Source organism: Triturus cristatus, chromosome 3_2, assembly GCF_964204655.1.
Source record: "Triturus cristatus chromosome 3_2, aTriCri1.1, whole genome shotgun sequence".
Classification (NCBI taxonomy): Eukaryota; Metazoa; Chordata; class Amphibia; order Caudata; family Salamandridae; genus Triturus; species Triturus cristatus.
Window position 1 is genome coordinate 1,076,213,893 of NC_140584.1, and position 27,152 is coordinate 1,076,241,044.

Here is a 27,152-nt window from a genome sequence, read left to right on the forward strand (position 1 = left end):
TTTAAAACTTAATTGTGCAGTTATGATCCATGAATATGTATATTCATTGGGGTAATAAACAAAGTTGATTCTAGCTTTGGTATCAGCTCATTTTGTGAATACTTGGGCAAGGAAGATGCACAACGAGGTAATGCCTCTTCATTACTCCGAGTCCAGGTCTTCCTCTGCATAGAAAAGTTTCCCGTCACTCCCAACCCTGTGTTGGTGGGCTTCATTTTGTGAGACCTTAGGAAACATGATGTGTGTTTGAGCAACTTCCTTTTTATGCAAATTAAGGGGAAGAGGAAGTTGGCCATATTGGAGGAATGGGACATTATTATGTTTTTTTGTTTGGAGTTTTCTGTCATGGAGGCTAATGCTTATTGTGTAAATATTGTGGTGCGGAAACCTAGACTAGGAGTATTGACGATTACCAGTAAGTAACCAGGGCACTCTTTGATGTCCCAAATAACAGTGATATAAAAGAGTCTGTCACAGACATGAAGCAAGGTGACGGCACGCTGGGCCAAAGGGAGCTGTACTTGTAGGTTTTCTGCTGACAATAAAGGGGATGAATCTCAGGTGCCTATACGGGAACCAGATAAACACATTTTGATCACAAACTCCAGGTTTCATTGATGAGCCTTGACACTGTAATGAGCCCTCTATTCACAAACCTTTAGCATGGTGCAATTAAGTACATTGCTGATCCCCGTATGTCCCTCGGGTACTGGCTATGTGTAGTATCTTCATGTAAGGTTATTACTGTTCTCCTGTATCTTCTAACTAGCTGCTCAGCCAGTGTGAGAGTTCCATGTGGAATGTTGACATGACTGAAGTGTTGGAGGTTGGTGTGGTGTGAGACAGTTGTTTGTGTATAGTTTCTTTGAACTTTTAGTATTGTTTGTTGTATTTTCAATTGTAAAGAAGGGAGATATTGTAGTATCTTCATGTAAGGTTATTACTGTTCTCCTGTATCTTCTAACTAGCTGCTCAGCCAGTGTGAGAGTTCCATGTGGTATGTTGACGTGACTGAAGTGTTGGAGGTTGGTATGGTGTGAGACAGTTGTTTGTGTATAGTTGCTTTGAACTTTTAGTAGTTTGTTGTATTTTCAATTGTAAAGAAGGGAGATATTGTAGTATCTTCACGTAAGGTTATTACTGTTCTCCTGTATCTTCTAACTAGCTGCTCAGCCAGTGTGAGAGTTCCATGTGGAATGTTGACGTGACTGGAATGTTGGAGGTTGGTGTGGTGTGAGACAGTTGAGAGGATGGGCTGAGCAGCTAGCAGGCTGCTCCTGGTGGGGCTATTCTATGGACTTTACTAACTTAATAAATATACTAAAGATCTATCCTGGCTACGTCTGCTGTGTCACATCAACCTATGGAACCAGGTCACTTCACTATGTTTTTTCTTTGTGATTATACAGATTTAAACACAAAGGAGACCAGCTCTGCTGCTAAAACTAAACATACTTTTGTAAGCACCCAACTATTGTTTACTACACATTGAAGTGGAATGTGGTGCATCACAAATGTATAAAATACATTTAAAGCAAATTCTGTTAATATAAAAACGAATGAAACAGAATTAAATAGAATGCATTCTGTATGTTAATGTCAGAAACATGTTTGGTTATACACGAAAAAGAAAATGTACATCAGGGTGGTGGGTGATTTGGCCTGCCTTTTATTTATGTACGTATTTATACATTTTTGTGCAGTTTTATATAGCACGAACTAGACCCAGGGTTTTGGAGTGCTTTACAGGAGTATCAGTCACATTACACAAGGTCACATTAATCTTTTTCGGCACAATGACATTAAGTTAATTGCCCAGAATCATAGGATGTCGAGCCGATGCCGAGACTCAAACCTAGTTCTGCTCAGGCTGTAACGCCACATATGTTTGTTTGTTTATGGTACGTCTATAGGGTGTAAGTAGTCAAAAGACAACAGTGTGCTGTATGGAGTCAAAGACTAGCATAAAGTCAATGAATGATAGAAACTTAGCTGTGTTGTAGACTGTTATTGCATTGTGATATTGTGCTCTTGAAAGAGGTGCATGTTCAACATTTTCCTAAATTGGACAGGTGTTGGGGCAGTCCTTATGCATACAGGGATGTTGTCCCAAATATTGGATGCATAGTTGGAAAAGGCCTGCTGTCTTGTTTTTGTTTTCTATTTTACACTCCTTACTGTAACGTCTGATGGTCTCCTGACAACCAGTATGCTGGGAATCACAAGAGATGGTGAGCTTGTCTGCAAGATAAGCAAAGGTGCTAGCCATGATGGCTTTGTAAATTCTGCAGCTGGATTTCAAAATGACGCAGGCCATAAAGTGGAGCCAATAGAGTTACAGCAGGATGGTCACGGATGAAACGTGTGCCGGTGTGCACGATGACCTTAAGGGATACCAATGTGGCATCTAGGAAACATGAAACAGGAGCAGGATGTTACCACTACACAGGTGTGAGTCTCTGCTCTGAGGTGGCTTTTGGGAACAAATAGTTAGAGCAGGGAGTCGGTACCAGGCTGTCATTGTTTTTTGGCAATGTGCTCCTTAAGGGTAGGGTTGGTGTCCAGGGTGACTTGGCATCTGCTGAAAATTGTGGCACAAGGCTGTTGAGGTTCATGTTATTGACCGAGGATTGTACAGTTTCTTGTTTCTGGTAGATAACAGGAATTCTGTCATGGTTGAATTGAGCTTCCGGTGGGCACTGGTCATCCAGGTCTGGATGATGTGCAGGCATTGTTTGAGAAGTTGAATGTCAGATGCAGAGGAGACTTACAATTAGATTTGTGTATCATCATGCTGGTAAATCTTGAAGATGCTGTTGTTTGAGGCCACATCTATTTCAGACATTTTTTTATAGAGACGTTTTCTGTTTAACTTCCAGATATTGGGTGCTCTTGCTCCCATCCTGATGATGACCTCACAGTTATAGACGTTGAAACACCGTCGACACCAGACTTATATAGACTCTTATTTGTACAGACAGGAGTCATATTTCTTTAATATAGTGATGCACATAGTTTTCTTTTGGCTAGCACTTTGCACTGTACCTTCAATGTCACTAATAGCATGAGCACCAGATCTCTTGCTTTGATGATAAATATACTGTTTATACATGATGCAATAAATAACACAATTGCAAGAGACTCACTCTTTTTTGGCCTGGTATGTATGTGCCCTGGTAAAATATCACTTGTTTTGCTTTGCTATCTTCATATTACAGACAACTCTTTCACTTTGTTTAAAAGATGTATATCCTATTGAACCAATGTTCTCTTTAAACGTTGTTTGAGACTAGAGCACCAAACAGCTCCATGTAAAGGATGAAGATGACAGGAGACAGAATGGAACCTTTAGTGACCCCACGGGTGATTGGGATCTATGGTGATCTGGAGGTGCCCATGTGAACAAACTGGAGTTGGTTGGAAAGGAAGGAGGACAACCAGTGAAGAACATTTCTTGAGAGTCCCATTTGAGACTCCAGTGTGTATGGAGACAGAAATCCACTCACAGATACCCCTGAGATGCGCCCATGGGTTGCTTCTTTTTCATCTTCATTGATGCGTGGTCTGTGAAAGCTGTCTTGGAAGAACCAAACGCGATTTTGAATGATTGGTTCCCTGGATGAGCAGTTTCCTACTCATGACAGGACTTTCCAATGTGAGGAGAGTCCTGCTCAACTTTTAAAGCACCCTCTACCACAGAAAAAAACAGGTTTCACAATTGCCACTCAAATGATAGTTGTTTCATCGACCTCAGAAGGGTGAAGAGTATGAATTGCTGGCATTTAAATAATGACCTGCAGTTCACACACATATAGGAATTTGGCACGTTCAGTCACTAGAAAAAGAGCCAGATTTACAAATCTTTTGAGCTGGACTTGCATCATGAAAGTTAGACAAATCAGTGCAAAACTTTTTTTGATGGATTTACTTTCCAGAACAAAAATTGTTTTGTGCTGGAAAGTTGACTAAAGGTAACGCAAAGCAGCACAAAGTGATGCTTGTAATTACTCTGTGCCAGAGGGGCATTACATGGTTGGCAGATGAGTGTTCCCATGGTACCACCCATGCTTTTTTACGTTAAACCCTATCTACTAACAATAGTAGACAGGGTTTTGCACCAAAAAATAACAACAATTCAAAGCATGCATTAAAAAGAAAAATACTTTTATTTCTCCTTTTCTTCTGACTTTGCATGTGTACATGACACATAAAAAGTTGGAAAAGTTTTAAAGTTAGTCTAACCATTATTTTTTGTATTGGAAGGGTTTAAGCCAACCACGATGGAGCACAAGCCAGCTACAGGGACCAAATTAAGCACGCTGAACAAAGTACTTTAAATCCTGGTATCGGAGCATCGCGAAGTCCCACGTTGAGGATGCGTCTTGCAGCTGAGTAAAGTCTGCGTTGCGAGGTCCTGCAATGAGGATGTGTTGGCAGCGGTGATTCTGAGGAGCGGCAGGATTGCTATTATTGCTCCTGTGTGGGTCGTCGCACAGGCAGGCAGGGTTCCTTTCATGTTTCCTCCTGGGCGCTGCATCTTCTTGTCTCCCAGATGGGTGTTCTCTCAGACAGTCACCTCCGCATCACATCATCGCCTTCTCACGGTCCCACCGGCTCCTTGTAGTCCACTCACCAGCGCCAGACCTGTTGTGCCTGGTTGGCACTGCCACATAGGCCTCAGACGCAGGCCAGTCCTTATGACCTTGATCAGGTCTGCACCAGTGTTCCAGTTGTTGCTGTGTCTCCCGCACAACTGCAGGTTTCAGAAGTACGATGCCAGGATTATGAAAGATAGAATGGGGTCAGAGGCAGAGATTGTCACCGTGACAATCATCATGATTAATAAAAACCCCATACCATCAGCATAGAGAGATGATAGCCACATACTATCGGGGAAGGGGGTGGCAGTAACTGGTATTGGGGAGGGGTGGGGGCGCAGTAGCAGGTACAGAATTCATAGCCCCTGATTTGCATGAAGGCCTTTGGCCCTGAATGCCCACACAGTAATCCGAGACTAATCCCCTTAGAAGGAGCTACCAGCTACGTCACGTGGTCACACAAGCACCGCGTAGGCCACAATAACCTCACTTTAAAGCATCAGTCAATACCTAGTCCTCTCATTACTATCCACCTGCGCAGACACCAATGGTCTTCTGTGCAACACGCCTGGGCCCTATTATCATGAAGTGACCACTCCTGGAGGGGACTGGATGTCAAATCCACATCTGTGGTTTACCATGAACAAAGATAGAGAAACAATTCCATTTCTAGATGTCAATATAACTGCCAGGGACGGAACACTAAGTAGCTCTCTGTATACCAAACCGATCGACAGAAATAGCCTGTTGAGATTCAACAGCGCACACCCACGGGCCCTTAGGGAGAACCTACCGGTGGGACAATTCCTACGAATTCGGAGGAATTGCTCGGAACTCCAAGATTACAGAAAAGAGGCACAAGTACTAACAGATAAACTAAAAGAAAAGGACTACCCTGTCAAAATCATTGAAAAAGCTAAGAAGAGAGCACGGAATACCCCGAGAGAGGCTCTCCTCGAAACTCAAGAAAGGACACAACCACAACAAATGATCTGTGTCACCACATTTAATTAATCTTTGAACGATTTGAAGAAAATAATTAACAAAAAATGGCCCATACTTACATCAAATAAGTTGACATACGAGAAACCTATTGTTAGATCTGGGGGTCTTTAGTTGGCAGGGGTAGGTAACATTGTCCAAATAGGGACCCTTGCTTCTAGTCAGGGTAAGGGGGATACAATCTTTAGATAACCCCTGCTCACCCCCTTGGTAGCTTGGCACGAGCAGACAGGCTTATCAAAGGCAATGTGTAAAGTATTTGTACCAGCACTCACAGTAACACAGTGAAAGCACCACACATGGACTCCACACCAGTATAGATAAATAAAGTACTTTTATATAAACTACACAAGACCTAAACGACAAAAATCCAACATACACAGTTCAAGAATATGGTTTCAAAAGAGTTCTTAGCTTCGCGACAAAAAAATCCACATTAGCGTCGATTTTAGCCAACAGTACCTGGTGATGCGATAAAAGTTCCTAGCGGCGCCCAGGCGTCGAAAAACAAGTAACAGCGTCAATACTGAGACCCTGGGGAGGCGATGCGACAACCCCGCTGCACGCAACGGGCGTGTGCGACGAATCCGGTCTGTATGGGGAGTGAGGCGATACCTGTATGGATTCCAAGGCCCAGCTTCTCCGGTAGAATCGCAAAGGCACGATGCGACGATCTTCAATGGCTCTGCAACGATGTTCGCAGCGACGAAATGCGATCAGCTAATGAGTGGTGCGACGACTTCACCAGCGATGGCAGGTTCTGGGATAATACTCGCAGCAACAGGAATCTTGCCGCTCCGGGGGCCATGCGCTCTGAAGACAAACGCGGTGTTGACGTTGCAGCGGCGAGAGGCGCTGCGATGATCTTTGCAGCGACGGAAATTTTCTCGCTAAGTTGGCGGTGCGTGAAAAAGTTGCAGATCTTGTACTTCTTTTCTCTTGGTCGGCTTCCCAACAGCAGGCACAACTTCCAGAGGCCCCACAATTGGATCAAGCACTCTAGGAAAGGCAGAACTCACACAGCAGAGTTCAGGGGGAAGTTGGGGGTGAAGTCCTTTTGTTCCTGGGACTTCTTAACAGGAGGCCAGCTCTACTCACGCCCTTGGAGGTTCCTTCAAGCAAGGGGACACAGCACACAGCAAAGTCCTCCCCCTCTCCTTGGCAGCTAAGCAACTGCAGGTCAGCCTTACAGCAGGTCAGTCCTTCTTCAGTCTTCCAGCTTTCTCCTTGGCAGAGGTTCCTTCTTGACTCCAGGATGATCTAATTTTCTGTAGTCTGGGTCCCAATACTTATACCCCAAAATCCTTTGTCCTCTGAAGGCAGAGGGGGCTTGGCCTAGTCAGAACCAGTTCTGGCCAGTCCTGGATCACTCTGTTTACTTGGTTTCTTCTTTCCTTTGAGAGAGAGGGACAGGGTCGTCAGCCGCCCAGCAGGGGGTGAAGCCAGCATTTTGGAAGGCAGGCACAGCCCTATTCAGGCCCAGGTGCTACTCCTCCCACCCATCTACAGGGGAATTTCCCTATTCAGTCCTGGGCTGACTCATTCAGCCTGTGGGAGCCACCCCTGTCCCTGTCACTCACAAACCAGACAGTCAATTCACAAACAGGCCAAGGCACACAGAAAGGGCAGAAAAGGAAACAGCCACTTTCTAAAAGTGCTATTTTTACACACAGGATTTAAAAACCATCTTTCCTAAAATATGTGTTATTACATTTTGAGTTCAGGGATACCAGACTTTAATTTTCTATCTTGCTCCTATGGGAAGATATGCAGGTAAACATTGTACTCAGCATTCCCCATTATAGCCTATGGGCAAGATAGCCTTTCAATAGTGAAAAACCAAAATGGCTGTACTTCACTACCAGAGCATGTCACCTACACCAGTACATGCTCTACCTTTCACGTACACTGCACCCTGTCTAGGGGGGTACCTAGGGCCTTCCATAGGGGTGTCCAATGTGTACAGAAAGGGAAGGGTTAGGCCTGGCCAGTGTGGACACTGGTCAGGTCAGCAAGGCAGTTAGCAACTGCACCCAGGCACTGCGGTGGCAGGCCTGTGACACCCTTTTAGGGCTACTCCTGTGGGTGGCACAATCAGTGCTGCAGGCCCACTAGTAGCATTTGAATCACCAGCCCTGGCACGCTCAGTGCAATTTACTAGTGGCTAACAGGTGAAACAAATATACCAATCATGGATAACCAATCAATTTTACAATTTACCTAGGGAGCACTTGCACTTTGACACCGATCAGCAGTGGCAAAGTGCCCAAAGCATCTAAACCAGCAAAAACTAAATCCAGCACAGCGTCAAAAATACAGAAGGTAGAGGCAAAAAATTAGAGGAAACCATGCCAAAGATGCCAGGTCTAACACCTATGTTCTCATTTAAAAAAAAATCAAAGTCTGAGGGACACCCTTATCCATACAGAAACATACAAACCGAAAGGTGACAATCAGTTGACACTGTGGAATACTTCGCCGGTAACAGGACACTACCCATGTGGGTCATGTGTGGCTTGTGAATTCACGGAACACACCAAGACTCTTGAATTAGGATTACGTACCCCGTGGGAACAGAGGTCACACACAAATTGTAATTCAGAATCAGTAATCTACCTCATCAAGTGCCCCTGTGAACTGTCCTATGTGGGCATGACCAATCGCAAAGTTAAGATACGGATAAGCGAGCATAGAAGCACGATCAGGCATGCGGTCACAGCCACTAGACTAACATCACATTACGTGGAGAAGCAGCACAAAGACACAGATATACGATGGACAATAATTGAGAAAGTTAATGGCACTGGTAACCTGCAGAACAGACTCCTAGACAGGGAACAACACTGGGTATTCCGATTGAAAACCCATGAGAACGGTCTCAATGACGGTATACCATGGAGCCAACTTAACAAATGAACACAGTGCAACCCCGCGTCTTGCTAGTCACAGAAGTAGTCACCCAAAATCTGTGCCTTAGTCAAAACGATTTAAGCGCACTACAATCAACATACACACTAAAGGAAAGCGAACCTTCACACTAGACCTCCCCTTAGGCCATTATCTTTTATATGTGGAAGCATTGTTACCACTCCCAAGAGTATCACATAAGTTGGTGTATCAATGTATTAAATCGTGAAAGTGATAAGACCAATAGCAGTAGGCCTACCTTTAATGCATCAGTTGGGGCTACCAAATGTCCTCCACCTTTTTACAACTGTGCCTCGATGATAAGAGTACCATCTTTATGTCCCCTTACAAACAATGGACCTCCCCTTTGGTAGGCATTTATTACGCCTTCGCATTCTGGCACCTTCACCACGGTTTTTTTAAACACACGCTCTACTATTGTGGGTCAAAGCACGGCACTATTACTCGCTCCCGCTGGCATCTACAGTGATCAAGTATCACTCTCCGATCATCCCGCTCTTGAACTACCAAGCCTTCATAATAAAACTACAATCTCCAGCCACATCCTACCAGCAACGACTCTCTCGTTGTGACGTCGTATGTCACTTCCTCCAGGGGTCGGAGGCGGTTTACCGCGCAAACACTACATTTAAGCTAAAGACCGGCGACTCAGGCTGCTCGAGCCGAGGACCGGAACCTAAATAGGTTAGAATGCTGGGTGACTGCTCAAATTGAAGTGAGTGTTTGTACCCCGCGCTGACTCTCGGCGCTTCCTTTTTCTAAAATGCGGGGCCTTTTAAAAACTAATGGTCACTTAATTAGAGGCTCCTTGTGTAATTCGCCAATTAAGTAGATACACCATTGTCATTTCCCTTTAACACCACCCCCAGGACCACCCACATTGTCATTCCGGTCCTGTGTGAAAAGGTCAACTTCCCCGAATTGGGTAAAGTATGATTATAAAAGGTAGTGTGCCTGAGATGTATGTGTGACTGTGTGTTAATATCCACAGTATTCTCTTTTAATTAGTAGACACAATTTAGAAGATTATACGCTACATGGTGCAATTGAGATTTTTTTCACATGGTGCATGCTGTTTTTAGTAAATCAGACTTTCACACTGATAGCGCTTGGATGCAATTAAATTCACCACTTTCACATAATAAACCAATATGTTACAGTGATATGATTCTGAGTGGCACAATGAGGGGGAAATACCTCTATACAGAAGCATGCACATAATTGCAGGCATGCTCACCTATGCGGTATCCACTACACCCCACTGGGGCAGCAAGCACGGCAGCAACTCTGCTTGTGATGTTTTGGTTACATGGTGTCTGTCCCTGTTTTTCTTTTCAGATAGAGTCTGGCAGATGACACACACAAACTTTTTACATACCACGAGGAGCAGCTACACTGCCCCCACTTTACTGATAGGATAGAGACCTCCCATCCTTTAAGCTCACTCACATAGGGGATTAGTCTTGCCCTGAAGAAATTCCAGGACCTTTACAGCCACTATGGACTGAAACATGTCGGCACTAGGGTCTTAGAACCATAATACTCCAACAAAGACCCAATTTTAGATATTTTTACTTACCCAGACAGACCCAAGAAGAAAGGGAAACCGGGGATCTGCCTGAGGTATTTTATCGGTAAACCCCCTTGTCTTTTGTCTATCAAAAGAGCTTCCAACACTGTGGTTGAGCCCACCCTGACTTTTAGGGGTCTGGGTGACCCGATGATGAAGCATGACACCACTAGGGTGTGTGAGGGTAATTAAACAAAAATAGTTTTTTCCCCCCTCATTCATGGTTGAGTTAGGTACAACCTTTCACTAGAGAGTTTCCTTTTCTTCCCCCTCCATTTCTTTGGTCCCAACTTTGGGATTATTTTTTGTGATTAGCATGTTGTGCATTGCCATGCACAACCTGACAGCCACCTTGTGTATGGCAATGTAGGGGGTACCATAGGTACCCCTCAAGTGCATGCCCCCACACCCTCCAGCTCCCCCAGGGGCCCGTAGTGGGTCACCCAATGCAATTTCCGCTGGCCTTTCCAAAAGGCCTTGTAAAATGCACATCATAATATGTATGGTGGTGCCTGCTCTGCACCGGGACTATATTGTGCCCCAGATCCGCATGGCAGGCAATCGTAACGATTGCCTACTGGCGGAAAAGTGGCGGGCGGTCTTTCCGTCCTCCGCGGTACCCCCGTCATATTAATATGGTGGGGGGGGGGTAAATCAGGTACAGGTGGCGGGCGGATGCGGTGGCGATCCACCAGCCATCATAATAGGCCACTTAGTTTGCAGGTTAAAATGGGTCATTATCGTGGAGATGTTGCACGCAGACTAATACAAGTTGCTGATGCAGTGGGAAGCATTCAAACCAGTCAAATTGAAAGTGGGATACCTGCTAGGTCTGTAGAAAGTGAGGAGCTATCAAGTGTTAACCGTCTATCTGTGACTGAGGCTATGTATTTGCATTGCTGTTGAAGTAGAGGTGATGTTCTTAATGAAGGGTGCCCTACATCCAAAACCAAAGTGCTGGGTGTGGGAAACGTAAATACTAAACTTTATTTACTTTGCATTTAAAGTTATGTTGATATATGTTGAAAATTATAAATCTTGTATTTTATTTCTGCTACCTCTTGGAATTACCTTCAATGTAACAATGTTGTTAGCACATCCTGCTCACTCTTCTTCTGCCCCTGAGGCATCCTGTGTTGGCTCTGCTGCTGGATGTTGTTCTTCATCATCTGACTCTGGGTCTGTCATAATTTCTGGCAATCCCTTCTGAGTTGCAACATAATGAAGTATTGCACATGTTGTGTTGATCTAGCAGCTTGTCTCCGAGGAATATTGCAGGGCGCCACCATCTTATGTAGGTGGCAAAATCTATGTCTTAGTAAGCCGTAAGTCCTCTCAATGACAGACCTAGTTTGTGTGCTGGATTATAGCAGCGCTCACTATGGATGGACATATTTAGATAAGGTGTTATTAGCTAGAATCTCAGGGCATATACCTGAAACATATGTCTGTTGTTTATGTGTCATAATGTATATGTAGGTCATGTGTAGTGTATGTTTTGTAACATGTTAAACATAACAAACTGTTTCCATGCACTACATAGGAGAAGTGATGGTTTAGCACACCTTCGAATACGGTGACATCGGGATTGCAGAGCGTCGTGATCTGGTGGCAGCAGCACAGGAGGAACCTGGACAATGGCGTCAAACCCAGATTCTGAAGTGGGACCCCGGAAAAAGGTGGGTTTTCACCTCTTTTTGTGCCTTTCCGCCAACTTGCGCATGGCGGTGTCCCCGCCAGGAACAGCTTGAAGGAATGGCAGATCATAATCCGGATGGTGGGAACCTTGACGGGACTGTACCCAGGACCCGCCTCTGGCTTTCCCGCCATCAACGTGGTAGCAGGAATCTCAGTGGTAGTGGTGCTCCAGTAGTGGAGTTCCCAACATGATCGTAATTGGGCAGTCGGACCGCCACGGCAGCTAGCGGGTAGACCGCCGAAAAAGGGACACCTTTCCACCACACTTGTACTTAGGCCCAAAATACACATCCTCTTTGCAAATCACGTACAAAGCCACATTGTAGAAAACACTGATGCATTTCAGTGCTTGTTATAAATGATGCACCTGGTTACCACCTGATTCAAGGTGGTGGTAAAATTACAAATGTAAAAAGAGCATTCTGCAGCTCCTCAATTTTGCAAGTGTTTCATTCAGTCAATCAGCGAATCAGTATTATGAAATAAATAAATGACTAGCAAATTCAAGTATTAAAAATACTGATTCGATAACTCAGTTTGGAAAAATAGTGAAGTAAATGCCTTTTGTACATATGAAAAGGTCATGTTGTGGTTGATAAACAGTTTCTGACTGACTACCAAACTTCAAATGCTTAGTACATATGGTCCTTAATCTCTTTCCACAGGAAGGTCTTACAGCATTAGCAGCATGACCTCTGTTCGTTGCTCTCATTAGCTTCCTTTTGTAGCATAACTTACCACATATCTAGAAATCACACATGCAGTCAAATTACCTATGAAAATAACACATGCCCCTACAATCTGCCTTTGTCCTTGAGGAAGCTTGAAATTTTAAGGTAAAACAGTGACAAAGGGGGTGATTACGATAGCCGTCGATCGGACCACTGACCACTATTGCGACGGTCAGGAGACCACCTGACAAGGAGCCAGCGGTCTGACCTCAGTATAAGGATGGGACCGCCGGGCTGGCGGTCATAAAGTGCTCCTTTTCATGGCTCCTAGTGCTGTGGCCAGGAAGAGGGGTACAGCACAAGCCGCCATGAAAAGGAACACTTCCTACACGTCCATGGACCGTGTTCCATGCACCATGTGGTGCATGGCACACGGTGAATTGAGCTGAGTGGAGGCACTACATGTGCACCCCAGGGCCACATGGGGTCCTGTTAATGGCCCTCAATATCCCTTTCCAACAGCCTGTACATAACTGTTCCCGTCCTGAACAGGCTGTTGGAAATGGATATCCAAATCCTGACGGCGGTGCCAGGCTTGGCACTGCCACCATTCAGGGCCACGACTCCGACCACCGCCCTGTTGGGATCTGAGATCCTGACGGAGGTGGTGGTCCGGACTCTGCCCGCTGTGAGTCCGACCACCAGCATTAAAATGCAGTGGTCCGACTGAAGGGCTGACGGGAGTCGGACCGCCACCGACTCCCAGTCGCTGTGCAGTTTGACTGCCATCATAATAAGCCCCTAAGTTGATTAGCAGTTTAAAAGCCCTTTTTAACACCTCAGAAAAAAAACACTTTTTTAGGAGGCTGTTTTTGACTCCACAGGATCAGCACACTTGAGCACAGCTCACCTTTCGGATGTCTGGAGCTGGTACATGTCGTCCTTGGTGTGTTAACCATTTTGTGCAGCAATGCCAAAAGGACATATTTGAGAATACACTTTGCTTCACTTTCAGTGTATGCTACCAGAATATCATAATCAGAATACTGAATGCCATAAATATTGTGTACTAAATATAATTTACAAGAATATCACCTGATTGCAGTCAATCATGGAAAATCTACTCCTAATGGGCCAACATTTTTGTGAACAATATTTATGTTAGACACGAGTTTGGTGCATGATAATCAGCCATACATAATTTTAGTCAAGTTTTGTGTAATTGTTCTGCTCCATTTAACAAAAAAATGAAATTCTAATGCATTTGATCTTTTCATAATCTTCTGGTATAGTCTGAGACTAAGGGAGCAATGGTGGATGCTTCGTGGACCTCTGTTAAAGGGCTAAGGTACTGCAGCCTGTTCCAGAAAGACCTGTGTCTGACTCATATGATATAATGTAATGGCCTAAGGTACTGCAGCCTTCTATAACAAGGGCTTGTGTCCGACTTTATGTTCTGCTAGTAATGGTCTACGTTACTTCAGGTTTAGCTGCTTTTCAAACATTCACTTGTCAATGTTACGCCTGGCTGTGTATTTGTGTGTGTGTGTTTCCGTTATTTAAATCTTGTGTGCATGCTTAGGTGCAGAGTTTGAAAACTGTAGTTAGTGGAGCTGAGTGCACAATATGAACATGGAATGCCAAGACCTATAGGTCTGTCTTGCATTTTCAGTTACAATCAAGTCCTATTGGCTTTGATAATGCTAGTTTACAAAGGAGTAGTAAGTATTGGATTTGCCAATGCTTGTTTGGAAGGTTTTGTGTACCTTTCTTAATAGACCAGCTTTTACTTGACAATTGATTGTAGTATTTGTATTAGAAGTTTATTAGAGATGTTTTGTAATTTGCATTTAAAGTTATATTTGTACAGAGTATTTTCAGGACCAGGTTTGAGCTAAAATATTGCTATAAAAGCATACATAAATTATACAAAACATGGTACCATTTCTAAATAATTTTGAATTTCCTTTTATTGTTTTACAGAGGGTCTGGGAAGATCGTGTTTGCATCAACACAGATTATTCAGTAACGCTTTCTTTATCTGTAAGACCACTTGCTGTGCTTTTTGTTCCCAGTATCCTCTGAATCCCAAATCACACTGGGCCCGATTCACAGAACAAACTTAAGACAAAATCCTAAACTTAGTATCATTTTGGTATTCACAGAATGCACTTACTACTTCTGGTATTCACAGAATGAACTTACTACTTTTGCGATTCACAGAATAAACTTACTACTTTTGCTATTCACAGAATGGATTTACGACTCCTAACTTTACGTCCGCACTCGGGCCGGAAATTCCGGCCCGGAGGCGGAGCTTCCGGCCCGGAGGCGTGAATACCAAAATGATACTAAGTTTAGGATTTTGTCTTAAGTTTGTTCTGTGAATCGGGCCCACAGAATCTTCTGAATGTATTCCTGCCAAATAACACATTCTGTCCAGCTAAGATTATAGGCTTGTTCATGAACAGGCTGGGTAAAACAATGGCGCCAGTATTACATCGTCTGTTACTGGCACTATTCCCGTTTCAAAATGAGGAAATCCAGTGTATATGGAAAGGGCGACTCAAAGAAGACATCTATTAGCCTTAGATTGCAGCACCCCATCTTCAGGCCTTGATTGTGAGTAACAATTACATTCCAATCCAACAGGTGGTTCAGGGATCAGAATTCGGTGTTCCATGAAAATTATCAAACCCTGTCATGTTTCCCTGACAGATTTCACTAGTTAAAGCGTAGAGGGATTTTTCAGGGTGAAATGTTGGCAAAAAGGCAAATATGCAGAGTTCAAGCCAATAAATGCCAAATGCATGTTTATGCTTCTTTTCCATGGTAAAAACTTTGAATGGGGTATTTGCCATAAATGGGAAATATCTTACCCCACGTTATCAATATGTGGCAATTACAGTGCCTGTTCTAAAGTCAGGGGTTTAGAGCAACCTCAGAATTCTGTTCTGCATTAGGTCGGCATACAATCATAGGAATATGCGTTACAAGTTGCATTCATTGCCCAGTCAGGCTTAACTTTGAGGCAACGTGTAAAGTATTTATGCAGCACACAAATAATAATAAAGTGAAAACACAACACAATTAAAATAGAGTACATTTTAATAAATTGACAAAAATCCAATTCAGAGAGTTATGAATTTTTAAAGTTTAAATTAAAACTAGTACCTAAAAGATCATAGCGCCAACCACGGACATCTAGTCGTGAAAGATCAGGAAAATATGTCCAACCGCGATGGCGTGTGAGTCAGATACAAGAAGTGGATTGGGCCCAGTCAGCGCTTATCTTAGGACTTATAAGAATTTAAAAAAAAAAGTTTTTGAGAAGGTAGAAGTTCAGCGGGGCAAGGTTGCAGGTGGTGTCCGAGGAAGAGGCCTCATTTTTGGGGAACTCCTGGACGAAGTTGCGGTGAAAAATTCTACTTTCAGACATAGTTACTTTTTTGGAAGTCAAAAATCTTCACGGAGATGAGGCTGTAGGTAATGCGGGCTCAATGAGGCCGGATACCCCTTCTCGAACAGGATTTGCTGCTGTTGAGAAGAACATAGTGGGGGCTGCAGTGGCGTTAGGCCAACCAGCGATGCACCTTGGTTTGATAAATGAGCGGGTTTGTCTTAATCTACTCTCAGTTTTAAGAGCAGTCTCAAGTTTTGGATTTTGGCCACTGGGCACCTTTAGCTCTTCCAGGGTACAGAACTGGGGAGGCACCACTTGGAGGGTTGGGGATCACTTAGGTTGGGCCCAGGGGCAGGTTCAAGATGGTTGGATATTTTTCTGTCCCTGAGGCTCTGATCAGCTGGCCAGCAACTAGCCCTTAGAGTCACTCTGGCAGTACTGAATTCAAAATTGGAACACATCAAGCAGCAAGGTAGGCCTCTGAGAGTACAAGTCAGGACAGCAGGGCAGTCCTTCCAAGTGCGGCAAATTAGTCTTCTGAAGTACGCAGCTGGCCACTGCAGTAGGCATGCAGTTCTCTGAGAGTCCATCCGCAGGTCCAGAAAGTAAAACTAAGAGTGGGTCTGAGGGTCCTATTTTTAAACCTGGTACCTTCTTTGAAGTAGGAAGAGTTTCTAGAGAATTTCCTTTGAAGTACTTTGAGTTTCCTGCCTTTCGTGCCTTGGCTCCAGCCTTGCTGCTTGAACAATGAAGTGCTGTCAAGTCCTTTGTGTGAAAGCAGGGCATAGCCTATTGGTTTTCAAGCATGGTTGTGCCGCTCCGTTTCCCTCATTCTGCCAGTGATGGCCCATCCAGGCACAATTAATTCCTCGATTGCATGACTGGGAGGAATAAACAAAGTCCAACTGCATCGAGTTATGTGACCCATGAACAGCCTCCAGGCACAAAATAGCTAGGGTAGAAAAATGCCAAATTTCTGTCTTGTCTTAAATTTCTGAAAGTGACATTTACATAAGTATAACTGAAAATCCGACTTAATCATTAAGAAAGGATTTTAAATTACAATGTCTCAGTCACTAAACATGAAATCCCCACATGTTCCCAATCAAACATTGGCATGTATTAACAGGAATAAGGCCACCCAATGTTATCCTACCGGAGAGGTAGGCATCACAGAAGTGAAAAGCGAGTTTAGCAGTTTTTCACTACTAGAACATCTAAAACATAAATGACATGTCCAGCCTTTAAATTACAGTGCTCCCTGCCTAATGGGCTACTTGTAGCCTACCTTAGGGATGACATATGCAATAAAAGGGGGTTTAAGGCTTGAGAAGATGGGTTTTTTGCAAAGTGGAATTGGAAGCGCTGATCTTTCACACAGCCATCTGCACTCACAAGGGGGACTACAAGTCCCAGGGCACCCTGCTCCCAGGAGGAAGGAGCCTGCTGTTCCTGCCCCGCTCAAAAGCGCCACTTGCCACCACAGCATGGGACGAGCTGATCTGTCAACCGGCCATCTGCACTCACTTGCCACCGCAGCATGGGACGCGCGAAGGCTGTGCCCAGGCAAAGCCCGTGCCAAGGGTGGGCCCATCCTTGCCCGCCATTGCCAGGAAGAGGCAGGGCAGGGCCACCTCCTTTTCATTTAGATTGAGCTTCTGTTTGCCATAGCCTTCTAGCAATCTCACACTGTGCTAACTTTCTCTTTGCTTGTGGGGATTCTCTGAGGAGCGCGAGACGCTCATAAAGTACTAATTCATCTGAACTTTGTCCTCCGGACTTATATCTTTCTAGTCCATGACAATAATTAGCATAGGTTGACCCTTATAATCAACTGTCATTGGGTTTTGTTTGTGAACTGCTTAATCCATCCTATTTTTGTTAAACTATGGATAAACGGAAAACTATGGAGGGTTTAGCAGCGGTAAGTAGTAACAACTGTGGGGCAAGTAAAGGGAAAAAGGCAAGGAAACTTCACAAGCACTCAGCCAGCAACTGTGTCCTTAATAGAATCGATACCCTCATTAGCGAGTGTGAGGATATCTTAGTTTCTGAACCAAAAGTGCCTCGCACTAATGGCCAACTTTCTCCCAACCACACCAGCCCCTCCCGCCCACCAACCATCCCTATAATGTTCCATAAGCATCCTAGAAAGGAGAATCCTGACCACAGTAGTACCACTCCAGCGGTTCATGCAAAAGGACAGGTAAAAGGACAGGCAGAGGACACAAATCCCTCAGTCTCCCCCATCAGTATTGACGAGTGTGTACCTTGCCCCTGCTCAAATAGGTTTGCCCCACTGGTGGCTACACACGATACCGCCGCAGATAAAGCACCCCTACTGCTAAGCTCATTGCTCTAGGCTGCCGAATCATCACGCACCCATTCCTAAGTCCCGATATCCTGAGACTCACCATTAAGGGCACAAGGTGTCGGGACACTTTAGATTTGTTCAATGTCTATATTAGAGGGACTAAGGGGGGCAACACTTCACCTACTGTCACGCTACTAGAACACGCCATATCCAGCTGCTCGCCCCATGCAAGAATTTTGATAGTAGGCGACTTCAATTGTACCTTTGAGCCCCTGAGCTCTGAGGACATGTTGGAGCATGAAGGAGTCAATAGTAAATGGGCAGTCCCTCCACTTAATATACCCCCTGTCAAAAGCTGGACCCACTTAGCAATACAACTTAATGCGCTCACCACGGAGTTCGGCCTAAGGGCAGCCAATGGTAGAAATCCATCGGACACCAAGGGGCAAACACTTTTAACCAAGTCATTTGTCCATCACGAATCAATTACATCCTAATCAATGTAAAACTTTGGAACAAAACGACTGACATGTTTGTGGGCATCATGACTGAAAGCTATCATAACCCTCTATGCATGACTATGAAGATCCTGTTGGTTTTACCATCGTACCCTCAGACCAGTCGGGTCTCAAACTTTATCATTGATATCATCCCCTCAAACTGTAAAAGGCACTTGAAGTGGCACAAGGTTTCCTTGCAATATTCCAATTTAGCGGCCATCCGGAAGGTCTTATCCACAAACATATCAGAGCTCCAGGTCGCATTCGCGGACATAGGCGAGTGGGCAGTAGTTCCCGTTATCCATTAGTGCACAATAGAACAACTAAGCTCTTACTTTCAAACAGCTAGCAGGCACTGCAAACCATGTGTTCCCCATAAAAACTAGCATCCATAGTACTCTAAGAACTGCAGGCTCAAAATACAGGCCCTATCCTTGGCAATTAGAACTAAGAACTGCCCCCTGGTCAAACTGGCTAGGAAGGCATACAGGGCTGCCCTGTGCAAAGCAAAGATCGAGTGGGATGAACTGAATTGGCAGGAATTAAAGAATACTAGCCTTGGAAAGAAGACCGAACCATTTTTGGTCATTAGTGAGCCAGGGCAACAGCAGGGAATTAGACACCCCGCCTAATCATATTACAAGCCAAGACTGGCATGATCATTTTGGGAAACTGTATTCCACTACAGAGGACGGATGTCTGGAGGAGCCATGCGGCCCCATAGACATCCCTCCAGCAGGGAATGCTAGTGATCCCTTCTCGCTGGCCGAAATTGAGTCAGCTATTAAGAAGTTAGTCCGTGCCAAATCTCCTGGACCAGACGGTCTTTCAGGAGACCTGTCCCTCACGACCCCAGAGGTTGGTCGCATTACTTCCAGCTACTGTTCAATGCTATAGTTGCTGGTTGTTCAGATTTACAAAAAGGGTGAAAGGGAAGATTCCTCAAACTATAGGCCAATAAGTCTAATCAAAGTAATGCAAAAGGTGTTAGGCAGGGTCCTCTTTCAGATAATCCTAACGTGGTCTGAAGAGGAGGATGACCTCTCCCAATACCAGGCTGGCCAGGCTGGCTTTAGGGCCTGCACTGGGACAATCAACCAAGTATTTAGGCTAATGCTTATATACTGGAAAGTCTAGTTAATTGAAAAGGGCATCCTTTACCTTGCATTCATCGACTTAAAGACTGCCTTCGACCAGGTACCTAGGACCAGGCTGTGGCAGATCCTCAAAGATATGGTCATTCCCTCCCTAATCCTTAACTTGTTGATTCGCCCCCATGAGGGAAATTACGCCCAGGTGAGATGGGGGGCCAAAGGTCAGCTGACAGAGGAGATCCCTGTTGGCAAGAGAGTCCGCCAGGGTTGCGTCATGGCCCCCACCCTGTTCTCTTTATATGTGAATAGGGTGGTGAGTTTTCTTCAAGAAGATCCAGCTGATGCCCCAATCCTGGTGGGCGACAAAGTGCCAACACTTCTATTCGCTGACGACACCCTGTTGGTGTCAAAGACCCCAGTTGGGTTACAAAAACTAATGAATAGATACCAATCTTTCTGTGACTCTTTGGGCTTAGTCATTAACACCTCTAAGACTAAGCTCATGGTCTTCAACCCCCACAAATCTTTCAGGAACAACCTCACACTGAATGGTACCCCCTTGGAGAGAGTCAGTACCTTTGAATACCTTGGCATACGACTCTCAGACAAAATGCTTTGGAGGCCCCATCTAGCTAAAATGCTTGTGAATCACAAACGCGTGGTTGGGGCACTGACCAAAGAACATCGCTCTTCGTATAGTAGGCCAGTTGCCCCGGCCCTCGTAGTTTACGATGCCAAGGCAGTTAGCTCAGCTCTATAAGGAGCTGAGCCATGGGGGTTTGAGAATGTAGACAAGCTTAATAGATCCGAGCACAAGTTTTTGAGGGATTTGGTGATGCTCCCACGTAATACCACACTAACACCTCTAATGTACGATATGGGTAGGCGGCCGACATTGCCAACATCCGCCCACTGCTCTTTTGGGCTCGCCTCAGGCGCACTCCTGAGCTCACCAAATATGGCACAGCTCTAACGAAGGTGACAAACCTAGATGTGGACCACAGGGTCAAATGGATATCAAATATTAGGAAAATGCTGGTACCATTGGGCCTTAAAGATTCATGGGACACCCAAAAATCCCCGAGTCAGGGAGAGCGTAGGGGCATTTACTGGGGCTGGATTGACAGTCAGGAGCTGAATATGGGGATATTAACAGATGAATTTCTTACTTTTAAGCAGACAAGAAGCCTCGAGCCATACCTGTATGTAATCCAGGTCCCATGTGACAGGGCCCTGTACATGCAATTTAAGGGCTCACTCCCTGTTAATGCTTTAACATCAAAGTGACGCTCAGCTAAGAACACAACAGAAGGCTGCCCTTGTTGTAGAGCCCAGCTGGAGTACATTGCCCACGTCATGTTTACTTGCCCAGCCTATAACAACGCCATACCGAAATGGCTAAAACCAATCTGCAGAGACATGGGCACCCGTGACCACAGGGTTGCTCTGTGTATTCTGAAATCCGACCCATGCGTCCTTTTCTTTTGCGGGGTGGCTACGTTTTTAAGCCATGCCTGGATAGTCAGGCATAAAGCCCTGCGTGGAGCAACCTAATCACCTAATTGAAGACCATGGGTGATACAGGAGGCAGGTAAAAAGCCTTGAGACGCCGCACTCACCAAACCTCAGGTTACACCGGGAAGTCACCATAACCCAAGAAAACCTCTCCTGATTTACAAAGCACCTGCACTTTTCATAACACCGTTGTGATGATCTGCTAACTTTTTATTCTCTTTTTTATATTTGTTTTTAATCAATGTGTGCATTTTATGGAATGAACTCGCAGAAATTCGCATACACACTTTTTAGATAACTTTTTTAATGATAACTGTTTTTAATGCTTTGTGGTATAACATGATGTCAAAAATACAGTGTTAGTACAACTTTTAGCCAATCTATGTATTTAAAGGTCTATTACCATCGAGTACTTGTTTTTACTTATTGTTGAACAATGCTTTAATGATACATGTTATCGAAATAAAGCTATTGAATTGAATAAAAAAAATTTGAATTGGATTGGCAGTTTGAAACTACACATAGGCTGGAATAGCATATCTGGGACATGTTGTAAGGGGCTACTTAAGTGGGTGGCACAATAAGTACTGCAGGTCCACTAGCAGCATCTAATTTACAGCCCATTGGTATATGGTATTCCACTTTACTAGGGACTCATACGTAAAGTGAACATACAAATGAGCAATTTACCATGTATTAGGGATGGAACACAAGTACTTTAGCACTGGGCAGCAGTGGTAAAGTGTACAGCATTCTAAGGGCAGCAAAAACAAATTCAGAAAAATATGAGCGTTAAGGCAAAAATGTTTCAGGGGGGACCATCTTTAGGCTGACAGGTCTAACATCCTCTATCTAGGCTTGCCATCATATAGTTTGGATAAGCTCCAAATTGTACAGAATGCGGCTGCCTGTATCATTCTTAATCTCCCCAGGACCTCATTGTGGAACTTGTTGCTTGTCTCCTTGACACCTGACTATCCCTCTTTTGGAATGTCACTGAAAACGTGGCTATTTCAACAGTTGCAATGCACCCTTCAGGTCAGTCTAATCTCAGCACCAGGACACCTCTTTCTGCAATAACAATGCACTCAACAATTATTAATCATTAATTTAGTCATTATGTTATTTGTTCCCACCAGTTGGCTGCTAAAACCACCTAGATGGAGAGAACACATATGCTCTTACTCAGGCAAGGTCTGAAAGAGGAGATTAATTTTGTTTAATCTCCAGCCCTACATACCCTATATGCCCTACATTCCATTCCGAATCATTAGGAACTACACTGCCTGATGAGAACAGTCTAAATGAGCACCAAAATAATAGGAGGCAGAGTGATTGTTCTGAATTTCTCCATTTGCCTCAGACACACTCCTTGAAGGAATGAGCTTTACACCTGTGATATCTCTTCATGCAAAACAAGTCTATGCAAATAGGAGTTGCAAGGGATTCTTGTCTGTAGCTGAAAATGACTATACATGCAAGGCTGCTTTGTACTATGGGAGAATGTGGTTCGATTGTGCCCTATTTATCCAAAAAAGAATTTGGGATACACCAGAATCCCTTTCTCTTGCGAGGGAGAAAGAGTCTGGAAGCCATTGGCTCCCAAATGCTGAATCGTCTTTCATAGCCTCTAATTCACACTTATTCCTGTTGGAAGTCAACGGGGAATTTGATCCCTTTGTGACCACAAAAAACATCTGCCCAATTTACTAACCCTATTTTGTGAGTCGCTGACCTATTAGCTACTTGGAAAAAATGGTTAGCGACTCGCTTTTCGGATGAGGCATGCCAAGGGCATCCCTTCCTAATAGCGAGTCTCAAACCTATGTATGATTGTTTTGTGACCGCATTTGCGGTCGCAAAACACTTGCCGTATACAACCCTTTACAAAATTGTGGCAAAACACTCGCAAACAGGAAGGGGTCCCCAGGGGACGCCATCCCCTTTGCAAATGGGTTTGCAATTATTTTTTAGGAGCAAGCAGTGGTCCCAGGGACCACTGCCTGCCCTTAAAAAATGAAACTGAAAAGTTTCATTTTTATATTTTAAATGAATCCCGTTTTCCTTTAAGGAAAACGGGCTGCATTTAAAAAAAAAAAACTGCTTTATTAAAAAAGCAGTCACAGACATGGTGGTCTGCTGACACCAGCAGGCCACCATTCCTGGGAGTGCTAGCCATTCCCAATGGGATGACATATTGCGACTGCCTCATTAATATTCATGAGGCATGCAATTTATGACCCCATTGGGAATCGCAAACAGTGTCTGAAACACTGTTGTACATTAAGTTTAGCGAGTAGAAATTTTGCGCAATGTGGGACTCGCTAAACTTAATGGTCGTACATCTGGCCCCGTAACTTCACTAGAATATGGAGCCTCGGGATATATATTCAGAATGATTAGTCTGAATATGTTCCTAAAAAATTGGCCTCAGTCAAATACGGTTGTTGGTGTCTTTTGGTTACCACAAAGGAAAGCCTGTCTAAGGATATCATCTCCTCACTAAATTATGCAGTGATATTTGGATTGCCTGTTAACACTGACACAACCATCTTATTAACTGGACAAGTAATACAATTTACTTGTCCTCTCAATTTTGTAAGGCTCACTGTTTTTCTTCTGGAAGTTACTGGGCTCTTTTTTATGATCAGCAGAAAGGACATGCTACCTTAGCTACTGTCAATCTCTCTTTGGTTCCAATACAATATTAAGATTATTCCAACCTTTTTGCTAAACCTGTTTGTTTTTCTGTACCCCAACAGAAGGAATTCAATTGAACGTAAGCAACTGAGCCAAGGATGTTAGCTATATTTGGAAGACTGTCTCATGTGTCAGAAATCGAGATAAAGCGACACTGAAGAAGTAGTGTTAATAGAAACTGCTGAATGAGCTATTTACCCGTTTCCCTTCATCCTCTGGTAGCACATTATTTTGTTCATGGGAAATGTAATGCGTTTAGGCCCTAGATCAACTACTGATGTTTTAACGAGATTACCATAAACAGCCCGACACTGTTCAACATTTACATGGCCCCGCTCGCACACGTCGCCCTACAGCACGACCTCAACATAATCTCCTACGCAGACGACACTCAACTGATCCTCTCCCTCACCAAGGACCCCATCACCGCCAAAGCCAACCTCCACGAAGGAATGAAGGCCGTCGCCGACTGGATGAAGATCAGCCGCCTGAAGCTGAACTCGGACAAGACGGAGGTCCTCATCCTCGGCTCCAACCCCTCAGCCTGGGACGACTCCTGGTGGCCGACGGCACTGGGGGCAGCCCCGACACCCACTGAGCACGCACGCAACCTGGGAATCATCCTCGACTCAAAACTCTCAATGACCAAGCAAGTTAACGCTTTCTCCTCCTCCTGCTTGAAGACCCTCCGCATGCTCCGCAAGATCTACAGATGGATCCCGACAGATACAAGAAAGACAGTCACCCAGGCCCTCGTCAGCAGCAGACTCGAATACGGAAACGCCCTTTACGCGGGAGCCCCGACCAAGCTCATCAAACGACTACAATGCATCCAAAACGCCTCTGCGTGACTGATCCTCGACGTACCACGACACGGCCACATCACCCCCCACTTGAGAAACCTGCACTGGCTCCCCTCTACAAGAGGATATCCTTCAAGCTCCTCATCCACGCACACAAAGCACTCCACAAGATCGGCCCAGCCTACCTCAACAGACGGCTCTCCTTCTACATCCTCAACCGCCAGCTACGCTCCGCCGACCTCTCACTCACCACCGTCCCGCGCATCCGAAGAACAACCACCGGCGGGAAATCCTTCTCCCACCTTGTCGCCAAGACATGGAACGCCCTCCCACTGAGCCTACGACAGACCCAAGACCTGCTGACCTTCAGGAGGATACTCAAGACCTGGCTGTTCGATCAGTAGCGCCCCATCCCCCCAGCGCCTTGAGACCCTTGCGGGTATGTTGTGCGCTTTACAAATGATTGATTGATTGAACAATAGGCACGAGGTACCCTTGGTTAAAAAACTGTATGATAAGTATTAAAAAGCGGCTAACTTTTTCTCTACATTAGACCTTAATGGGGCTAATTATCTGCTCAGAATCAAACATGTTTACAAATGGAAGACAGAGTTTGCATACACGTTGATTATGTTGAATATTGGGAGATGCCCTTTGGCCTGTGCAATGATTTCAAAGGTTTATGTACCAGATATTTGCTGAAACCTTGAACCAATAAGTGGTAGTATAATTTGAAGATATATTCTTTTTTTCTTAAACACTTGAAGATCACAGCTTGCATGTTACTTCTGTGCTATGTTAACACCATTTTTATTACAAACCAGCAAACTGTGTTTTTGAGAAGGCTCGGACAGAATATTTCGGGTTACTTTTAAGTTCAGGCAGATCATCAAAGGATCCTAAGAAGGTTTCCACAATCCTTGACTAGCTAATATTGCTAAATGTAAAAGAGACAAAATATTTGGAAGAAATATTATTAAACTAAAATATCGTCAAGACTACTGTGATGTCCAAAATATCAAGGCGAGAATAGTGTTATTTTTAATATCATTGTAAAAATATTGTTAGCAAAAATATCATTGTTATATAGTATCGTTTTTATACTTAATTTGCTATGGTTTTTGTGTTGTATTTATTTGTTTTAATTATGTATTGTAAAACTTAATTTAACAGTTATACTTTTCAATGTTTTAAAAAAATTGCTTTATTCTTAAGATTTTTAAAAGTTTAAAAAACAAGATGTTGGGTTTATAGTGGAAAAGGGTGGGATGTTTAGTGTAATTCTGTTCTCTTGTGAATAATATGAGAAAAAATAACAAATTGATCTAATAATTGTTTAATTTTCAATTTATAATTTTATATTTTACATTGTATGAGAATTGTTTTAGAATATTTGTTTAAATATTGCTTTTGTAATTACAATTTTTGAATATATATTAATGAAATAATTCTAGTTTTTGAATGAATTCCGTTTTATGTTTTTTATACATTTTATAATCCAATTATTATTTTTATTTTTAATATGAAATATTGATTTCTCTTGTATTTTTTATTTCTTTTGATTTTGTATGTAGTATGTTATTATGTGGATGGTTGTTATTTTTTGACATTTTTATTAAAGTGTTTATATCAATGTTAATATGGTTTAAGGTTTGCTTCTATGGGAATTAATTAGTAATAATACATTATTTGTTGCATAACGTTTTGAAGAATTATGTTATATCTGATTATATTATTGTAGAATTATTTGTGTTTTGATAATAAATTTGAAATCATGTATAAAACTTTTTAAAATTATCTTAGTAAAATGTTTACTTTATTTAAAATATCTTTAATTAAAATATCTTTTCAAACTATGTTGTATTTGTGTGCTATTAATGGTATATTATATTTTTATTTTAATACTCTTGTTTCACAGTGTATGATTTAATATTAATGTTTATTATTAACAATGAATATATACAATCGTTTTTTATTTCTTTATTTCTATGATTTAATATTAATATTTATTATTAACAATGAATATAAACAATAGTTTTTTATTTCTTAATTGTTATGGTAAATGTTAAATTATTTGTTTCAATAAAGTGTAAGAATATGTTTTTATAATTATAATTTTGTTTGTTTTTATTGTTAGCTTGGTTAAAGTTTAGTAAATATTTAGTTTTATGTTTTGCTATTTATTTCTTTTAATTAATATGTGCCTGATTTTTTTGATTGATTTCAATTTAGATGTATTATTTCATATTTGTGTTTATGTTTCATAATATATTAGTTATGTATATATGTGCTTTATAGTAGCTAATTGTACTAATGTGTTTTTATATGAAATATTTGTGGCATGAATAAATATATT